The 9,777-nt window shown below is 39.8% G+C and overlaps 1 pseudogene; it reads left to right on the forward strand.

The window, feature by feature from the left end:
• The first annotated feature begins 6,176 nt into the window (after positions 1-6,176).
• LOC101677397 lies at positions 6,177-6,528 on the forward strand (annotated as a pseudogene).
• Positions 6,529-9,777: the final 3,249 nt, after the last annotated feature.

The raw sequence follows: 9,777 nt of genomic DNA on the forward strand, positions 1-9,777 counted from the left end.
CTCAGCCCTTGACCTTCTGGAGGTGAGTTTCCCTTCGTGTACTTTTCATGTCAACGCAGTGCCTCCCAGTCCCACAGCAGAGGGGTCCTAGAGCATGTTTTCCTTCCCTGGGTGAAGAGGTTGGTGAGATGGGACAGAGGCGACTGACAGGCTTCAGAAAGAGGAGAGGCAGACAGGAAGAGAAACCCAAGCCAGAGACAGCTGATGTCCAGAGCAAGAGACAGAGGAGGACACTGGGAAGAAGGAACATGAGAGTGTCTGCAGGAGTGGCTTTCTCCGGGTCACCTGCCTAAACCTGCAAGTGCAAGTTAGATTTCAGATTAGATTTATATTCTGTTCAATTTTATTCCTAAATATAGTTTAAATTCCAAGCACAGAATCCTATGTATCCTCTCCATCCCCAAACCCTGTCTCGTCCTCCAGTCCAGGGAGTCTGAATTTGAACTTCCTTTAGCGATAGGGAAAGTCTTTCCTTCCACAATGATGGATTAATACTTAAATAAATAAATAATGGATTAAAATGTAAAACTGCCAATAGAGGTAGCACATTGGTGTGAATGAATGTCAAAACACACCTCATTGCTCCTTTCTATTGTTTGCAGGGAGGGGAAGGAACCATAAGGGAAAAAAGCAGGAACTGGGGACCCTGGCCAAGCGGTTTCTCTTCATCCCTCTGTTGAGAAGAGAGGCTGTGGACCAACTCTCTCTGTAAAGAGCAATGCAGGCATTTTTAGCAGTTCCTAATCTCTATTTTCCCTTCATCTGTTCTACTTTTATAATAATCTCTAAAAATGAACACAAGCATATTCTGAATTATGGATGATTCTCTCTCTCTCTTTGTCAAAGATTTTATTTTTTATTTGATAGGGAGAGAGAGAGCACAAGCACAGGGAGCAGCAGGCAGAGGGAGAGGGAGAAGTGGACACTCTGCTGAGCAGAGAGCCCAATGTGGGACTTGATCACAGGACCCTGTGATTATGACCTGAGCCCAAGGCAGATGCTTAGCTGACTGAGACAGAAAAGATGAATATAGCCTTCTGATTTTGGTGCCTGGGTTTGTGTCTGTTTGTGATCATGTTCCTGCCAAGTGAAGGTCAAATAATACTTCCAAACCATCTATAAATGAAGGTTTCTGCTAGTTCAGAAAGTAAAAGTACTGGGAAAATTTTCTTCACTACCATGTGACAGAGAAAAATAGAAAGGTCAAACTTGAAAGAATCTGCACATGTCAGTGAGTATAGCATTTGTATAGTATTCATATTTTAAGTGTTTTCCTTGTATGCTTTGCTCATACTAACTTACTACAGTTCAATGGCAGAAGATAAGTCAATATGCGATAACTAATTTGCTTAAAAGAATTTTTTTAATTACAGTTTTTTATTTGGGAGGGCTGCACTTCTACATTGACTGACCCATTCAAAAATAAACCTGTGGTTAAATGGGCTCCATTAAAAATAAAGAAATTTATCAGCAATGATATGATGATTCAAATGCAAGTCTATTGTGGACAAAGTCAGAAAAACCAAGTTAATAATAAGATGTTATGTTTTTACCAAAAAGCCCCGCATCGGCGATTTTGCTTAAACAAAACCATACTACATGTCACATTAACTTAATGCAGTCAATTTGAATTTTAGTGGGTTTGCTTATATTTAATTTGTAAATTGATTTTGGTTTTATAGTTATTTATATGAGAGCTGTATGCATAAGGAGTGGAGTTTACCCTAATTTTATGATTGTACATATTTATGTAATTTTATAATAAAGTCATCTAAGTCAATATTTTATATGTCACATAATAGTTAAGTTTGAGATGAATTCCCTGGACGAGACTTCCCAAAGATTGTTCTATGGGATGCTAGTCCCAGAAAAGAAGCAACCACAACAAAATGCATTTGTTAACCTATACATTTAGAAAATTCATTACAGCTCCCCTTTGGGAATTTATAGTACATGTCAGTATACTTTTACATGAGAAAACTGTTTAATTTTGTCTGCAGTTTTCCAAAACTATTTGACTACATAAAACTATTTTTCATGGAATAATCACTGAGATCTTATGAAATTCTCCAGAACACAGTAATGAAGAATTGTTCTAGACTAGGCAGAAGCAGATCACACACTTCTCACTGAGGAGGTAAGCAAGGTAACCAAATCTGAAGCTTTGACGGGAATGTGGCTCCAGGAGGTGAGAAGAATTAAAAAACAGAAGTCTTTTCTTCTGCAAATGTTCATGATTCCTCTAAGGAAGGAAAGGTTGGGAACATACTGAGTGTCCAGACTGACTGTGTGTACAGGGCTACTCATTTATAGAAGGGAGAGTCACGTGCACAGGGATACTCTCTTCAGGGTGGCCTAAGTGAGTAGATTTTGGTGAAGGTTACTATAGAGCAGATTTCCGTATTTGTCCAGATGTCCAAAGATGAAATGACTTCATAGCACATGTGCCGGCCCTGAGTGGCTCAGACAAAGGCTGAAAGGCAATGTGGATACAATTCAAGTATCAGTTAAGTGGTTGGGCTCAATGGTTTTTAACCTTGAGTTTCTATGAGTTAACACATTTGTGATCAAATTTAGATATGTACCCAAGATAACAATGTACTCTACAGGATCATAAGAACACTTAAGTGATACTGTATATTTAAAATGCTGACTCCTTAAATCATTCTAGCAACCCAAAGAGGGGGGCACTGGTTTTATCCCCACTACATGGATGAATAGCTGTGATGAGGAAATAGTCATGCTCATCACTTATCCCTTTAAATTAATGACCACAGACCTCAAGCGGGCATTGATGCTGCCCAACTATCAAACTATATCTCTCTTCCATTTACTCTTCCCCAGCATCTCCCCAGCCCCCACTCTCAGCCAATCGTAGTACTTCCTGTGTCACAGAGAAAATTGGAATAATCAAAGGAACTTCCACAGTACTCCTACCATACATGGGAGTTGGTACTATTGGGAGTTGGTCCCTACTATTCCCCCGGTTGAAAGACCTACACTCCTAACTAGACCAGCTCTCCCATCTGTGTACCAGATCCCACACTACACCATCTACTCAAGGCCACCACTCAGTATCACCCCCTCTTCCTCCCACATTATCAATTGTCCTGTGTGACCAGTCATTTTCATCATATGCGTTCTGTCATTTATCTTTGAAAAACTTTATTTCTTTCACCCTTGCCTTTCTTAACCCCATGCACATTTCAGCTGCACCACATTTCTTTGCTTCTCTTTATAGCAAATGCCTCCGTCAGCTCATTGTTAATGCACCTAGTTCCTCTCTTCCCATTCTCTCATAAACTGATTCCAGTCAGGCTTTCACCTCCACTCTGCCACTCAAACTGCTCTTGTCAAGATCACCAGTGGCTGCCAGATGGCTAGATCCAATGGACACATCTTATTCCTCTCCCCTGACCTATCTACAGCATTTGACATCATTGGTTCTTTCTTTCTCACCTTCTGTGCTTGGCCTCCTGGTAACACAATTTTAGCTTTCTTCCTCCTTCACTGGCTGCTCCTTCTCTATTACGTTGGCTGGTTCCTCCACTTCCTCCAGACCTCTTCATCTGGAAGTGCTCCAAGGTCCAGGTTTTGAACTACTTCTTTTCTAATTTCCCTGGTCATCTCACCTAGTTTTATGGTTTTAGAATGTCACCTAAATGCTGTGGACTACAAATTTGTCTCGGGCCTACACCTTTCTCTTGAGTTCCAGGCTACTTGACATCTCCAGCTGGATCTAATAGACATCTTAAATGTAAAAACACTAAGGTTCTGATCTTTTGCAGTGAATATGGTGCTGCCCTGTCCACATCCCCTTTCAGGACTGAGGCTCCTATCTCACTGGCTCACAGAAAGGCCCTGCCTAAGAATTGCTCTCTAAGACAGCTGAAGGAGCTGTCTTGCCTAAGGTCACATAATCCTTGGAGGCACCTCTCTACCAATGCCTATATGATGTGGGAGCTACAACGGCCTCAATTTGAGACAACTCTTAAGGGTCTTCTAGCTTTGCATGGGATCAACAGAGGCCTCTGTCAAAACTGGATCACTTCAGTGATGACCTGACCTGACCTGACCTGACCTGCCTGACCCTGCTTCTCTCACTCTCATTACAGGTGGGCTCTTGCAATAGGAATCCCTGTCTCAGATCTGGTTTCTGGGGAATATGGCTAAGATAGTAAATATTGAGAATATTCCTAGGAAACAGACTCTAAAAAAGGATTTTGGAACTAGATCACCAGCCTATTGGCTGGGTGTAAAAGCCTCATCACTGGTGGAAGGTGGGGTCCTTTGTATCATGGTTTTTATTTGTTTTATTTATTTTTTTATTATGTTATGTTAGTCACCATACAGTACATCATTAGTTTTTGATGTAGTGTTCCATGATTCATTTTTTGCGTATAACATCCAGTGCTCCAAGCAATATGTGCCCTCCTTAAACATATCACTGGGCTAACCCATCCCCTCACCCCAACCTTCTAAAACCCTCAGATTGTTTCCTGGAGTCCATAGTCTCTCATGGTTCATCTCCCCCTTTGATATCCCCTCTTCATTTTCTCCTTCCTTCTCCTAATGTCCTCCATGCTATTCCTTATGTTCCTCAAATAAGTGAAATAATATGATAATTGTCTTTCTCTGCTTGACTTATTTCACTTAGCATAATCCCCTCCAGTTCCATCCGTGTTGATGTAAATGGTAGGTATTCATCCTTTCTGATGACATGTCTGTTCATGTCTTCTGCCCTTTTTTTTTTCCAATTAAATAGCTATTTTTTAAAATTAAATATTTTATTTATTTGTTTATTGGACACACACACACATACAGAGAGAGAGAGAGAGAGGTCACAAGCAGCCAGAGAGGTAGGCAGATAGAGGGCGGAAGCAAGCTCCCTGCCAAGCAGAGAGCCTGATGTGGGGCTCCACCCCAGGACCCTGAGATCATGACCTGAGCCGAAGGCAGAGGCTTAACCCACTGAGCCACCCAGGTGCCCCTGCCCATTTTTTGACTTGATTATTTGGTTTTTGGATGTTGAGTTTGAGAAGTTCTTTATAGATCTTTTTATCAGCCCCTTGTCTGTAGTGTCATTTACAAATATCTTCTCCAATTCCATGGGTTGCCTTTTTGTTTTGTTGACTGTTTCCTTTGCTGTTCAGAAGCTTTTTATCTTGATGAAGCCCCCAAAATTCATTTTCGCTTTTGTTTCTCTTGCCTTTGGAGACGTGTCTTGAAAGAAGTTGCTGTGGTCAATATTGAGGAGGTTACTATCTATATTCTCCTCTAGAATTTTGATGGATTCCTGTCTCACATTGAGGTCTTTCATCCATTTTGAGTTTAACTTTGTGTATGGTGTGAGAGAATGGTCGAGTTTCATTCTTCTGTTTTCTAATTTTAGCTACCATCACCAATTGTTCTATCAGCGATTGAGAGGGATATTGATATCTCTACTATAATTGTAGATTTACTTACTTCTCCATTCAGTTTTATCAGTTTTTGATGTTCTGTTATTAAATTCATACAGGGTTAGGCTTGTTATATTTAATCCTGTTATATACCTTATACCAAAGTATACTTTGTTTCTCTTTGTCTAGTTTAGTGATATGAGTCAGTAAGTTTCATTTTCAGTCTCAGTCGTATTTGTATATGTTTCTTTTTTGTTCAGGGCCCATTTAGATATACCTCACTAAGAAGCTCTCATAGACAGAATTTGTTATTACCTCTGGCATTTGTAATGAGCATGGAATCCACTGAGCACAGATTGCATGTGTTTGTTTTAATTTTAGTGATCATGGATTGCATGTATTAATTTTAATTATGGATTGGCTGCTCTTGGGTGAGACATATATCTCTTCCCCAAATAAGTGTGTGATGGGTGGGGGGTGGGAGAGCTGACATGCTATAACATGACTGTACAGGGCTACTCCTTAGTTAGGGCCTATGGATGTGTCACTCTTTTAATGAAAAGTGGAGAACATACATACCATTGATGACTAAATATAAGATTAACCTGAAATATAAGATGATTTTCCTTATAAACTTTATCCATGTTGTTTTTTTTCAGCTGCTCCTAAGGTGCTTAGTCCTTCCAAGGAAGCTAAGGCCACATTGGAGTGAGGCCCTCTCCTGATCTGGTGACTAGCCCCACACTTGGCAGTGCTCGTTCAGCCTTTGCCCACACTATGGCCTCCCTCTTGTAACTTGCTTGCATCCATTTAACCCTCATCCTACATGATGATGAGGTTATGGTCACAAAGGATAAGATCAATACCCTCATTATAGCCTCAGATATAAATGTTGAACCTTGCTGGCCTTGCAAACAAGCTTGTTTGCAAAAGCCATGGCCAATGTCAACATCAGGAGCCCCATCTGTAATGTAGGGGCTTGGGGACTCACCCCAGCAGTTGTTGCTGCACCAGCAGGGGGTCCTGCTCCCTCCACCAGGTCTGCCCCCACTGAAGAGAAAAAAGTGGAAGCAAAAAAGAAGACTCAGAGGAGACTGATGTCAACATGTGTTTTGGTCTTTTTGACTAAACCTCTTCTGTAACCTGTTCAATAAGAAGTTGAAGTCTTCAAAACAAAAAAATTGTCTATGTTGTTGCATGTAGCTGTAGCTTATTCACATCCTGTTTAATATTGCATTGTATGAGGGCGCCTGGGTGGCTCAGTGGGTTAAGCCGCTGCCTTCAGCTCAGGTCATGATCTCAGGGTCCTGGGATCGAGTCCCGCATCAGGCTCTCTGCTCAGCAGGGGGCCTGCTTCCTCCTCTCTCTCTGCCTGACTCTCTGCCTACTTGTGATCTCTCTCTGTCAAATAAATAAATAAAAAATCTTAAAAAAATATTGCATTGTATGAATATACCATATTATTCATTTTTCAGGAGATATTCATATGGAGCTCTATTGCTTTTCAAACTGTATTGAAAATGCTTGTTTATTCTGTCATACAACAGAGAAAATTGTGAAGTCATATTTTTAGGACAAATTACTAATTATATAAGTTTCTCTCCACTTCCCATCTCTCTCACCATTTCCATCAGGAATAGCTGTTGCATATCTAAATATTATTACTTGTTTGATATCATTTAAAGCTAATTAATCTTTCACCACCTGAAGTGCTTGGTAGTTCAGAATAAAATAATTAAGAATGTGCTGTAACATGAGACTTTCCAAATAGCCTTCTTTTCTGAGTGGGAGTATTGCAAGAGAAATGAAAAACATGTCCACAAAGTACCTATATACAAATGTTTATAGCAGTTTTGTTCCTCATAGACCTAACTGGAAATGATCCAAATTTCTATCAACAAAGTGAGTAAATAAGCGTATTGTGGGATATTTATATAGTGGAATACTACTTGGAATTAAAAGATAAAATTATTGTTACACTGAATCTCAAAAATATTTGGTAATTTTTGGAAGATCACATCTTCACTAGGTTGTGAAAGCAAAGCTAAGCCAAAAGGGGACTGACTGGGTTGAGGTAAGATCTTAATGACAACAAGCCAGACATCAAAATAGCTAGAGGGTAGTACTCTAGCTGAAGGAAGAGCAAGTGCAAAAGCCTGTAGGCAAGAAATGTTATGCTTTGTTGAAGAAGGGAGACCCCTTGTGGCTAAAGTAGCAGATCTAAAAGAACCCTAGGAGCTAGGTGGAGTTGGTGTTAAGTCTAGAGACAGAGGCAGGAACTAGATTATGTACAGCTCTACAGCCTATGGTAAGGGACATACCTTTTTTTTTTCTTAAATTAACATATAATGTGTTATGTGTTTTGGAGGTACGAGTCTGTGATTCATCAGTCCTACACAATTCACAGCATTCAACATAACACATACCCTCCCCAATGTACATCACCCAGCCACCCCATCTCTCCCACTCTCCTCCCTTCCAGGAATCCTCAGTTTGTTTCCTGAGATTAAGAGTCTCTTATGGTTTTTCTCTCTCTCTAATTTCATCTTGTTTCATTTTTTCCTCTTTTTCTTTATGAACCTCTATCTTATTTCTCAAATTCCTCATAGCAGTGAGATCATATGATAATTATCTTTCTCTGATTGGCTTATTTTGCTTAGCATAATACCCTCTAGTTCCATCCATGTCATTGTAAATGGCAAGATTTTGATGGCTGCATAATATTCAATTGTGTATATATACCACATCTTCTTTATCTATTCATCTGTTGATGGACATCTAGGCTCTTCCCATAGTTTGGTTATTGGGTACATTGCTGCTGTAAACATTTGGATGCATGTGCCCCTTCAGATCACTACATTTGTATCTTTAGAGTAAATACCCAGTACTGCAATTGCTAGGTCATAGGGTAGCTCTATTTTCAACTTTTTGAGGAACCTCCATACTGTTTTCCAGAGTGGCTGCAATAGCTTGCATTCCCACCAACAGTGTAGGAGGGCTCCCCTTTCTCTGGATCCTCACCAACACCTGTCATTTCCTGACTGGTTAATTTTAGCCATTCTGACTAATGGTGGTCATTAGTGACGTGGTATCTCACTGTGGTATCTCACTGTGGTTTGGATTTGTATTTCCCTCATGCCGAGTAATAATGAGCACTTTTTCAAGTGTCTGTTGGCCATTTGGATGTCTTCTTTGCAGAAATGTCTGTTTATGTCTTCTGTCCATTGCTTGATTAGATTATTTATTCTTTGGGTGTTGAGTTTGATAAGTTCTTTATAGATTTTGGATATTAGCCCTTTATGTGATAGGCCATTTGCAAATATCTTCTCCCATTCTGTCGGTTGTCTTTGGTTTTGTTGACTGTTCATTTTTCTGTGCAAAAGCTTTCGGCTTTGATGAAGTCCCAATAGTTCACTTTTGCCCTTGCTTCCCTTGCCTTTGGCGATGTTTCTAGGAAGAAGTTGCTGTGGCTGATATCGAAGAGATTACTGCCTATGTTCTCCTCAAGGGTTTGGGTGGATTCCTGTCTTACATTGAGGTCTTCCTTCCATTTTGAGTCTATTTTTGTGTGTGGTGTAAGGAAATGGTCCAGTTTCATTCTTCTGCATGTGGCTGTCCAGTTTTCCCAACACCATTTGTTGAAGAGACTGTCTTTTCTCCATTGGACATTCTTTCCTGCTTTGTTGAAAATTAGTTGACCATAGAGTTGAGGGTCCATTTCTGGACTCTCTATTCTGTTCCTTCGGTCTATGTTTCTGTTTTTGTGCCAGTACCATACTGTCTTGCTGATTATAGCTTTGTAATAGAGCTTAAAGTCTGGCGCTGTGATGCCACCAACTTTGGCTTTCTTTTTCAACTTTGTTCTGACTATTTGGGGTCTTTTCTGGTTCTATATAAATTTTAGGATTATTTATTCCTTTTCTTTGAAAAAAATTGATAGTATTTTGATGGGGATAGCATTAAATGTGTAGATTGCTTTAGGTAGCATAGACATTTTCACAATATTTGTTCTTCCAATCCATAAGCATGGGATGTTTTTCCATTTCTTTGTGTCTTCCTCAATTTCTTTCATGAGTACTTTATAGTTTTCTGAGTACAAATTCTTTGCCTCTTTGGTTAGGTTTATTCCTAGGTATCTTATGGTTTTGGGTGCAATTGTCGATGGGATTGACTCCTTAATTTCTCTTTCTACTGTCTTCCTATTGGTGTATAGAAATGCAACTAATTTCTGTGCATTGATTTTATATCCTGACACTTTATTGAATTCCTGTATGAGTTCTAGCAGTTTTGGAGTGGAGTCTTTTGGGTTTTCCACATAAAGTATCATATCATCTGCAAAGTTGACTTCTTTGCCCATTGGATGCCTTTTATTTCTTTT

This window comes from Mustela putorius, unplaced genomic scaffold (genome assembly GCF_011764305.1).
Source record: "Mustela putorius furo isolate JIRA1106 unplaced genomic scaffold, ASM1176430v1.1 tig00000585_pilon_pilon_pilon, whole genome shotgun sequence".
In the NCBI taxonomy this organism is placed as follows: Eukaryota; Metazoa; Chordata; class Mammalia; order Carnivora; family Mustelidae; genus Mustela; species Mustela putorius.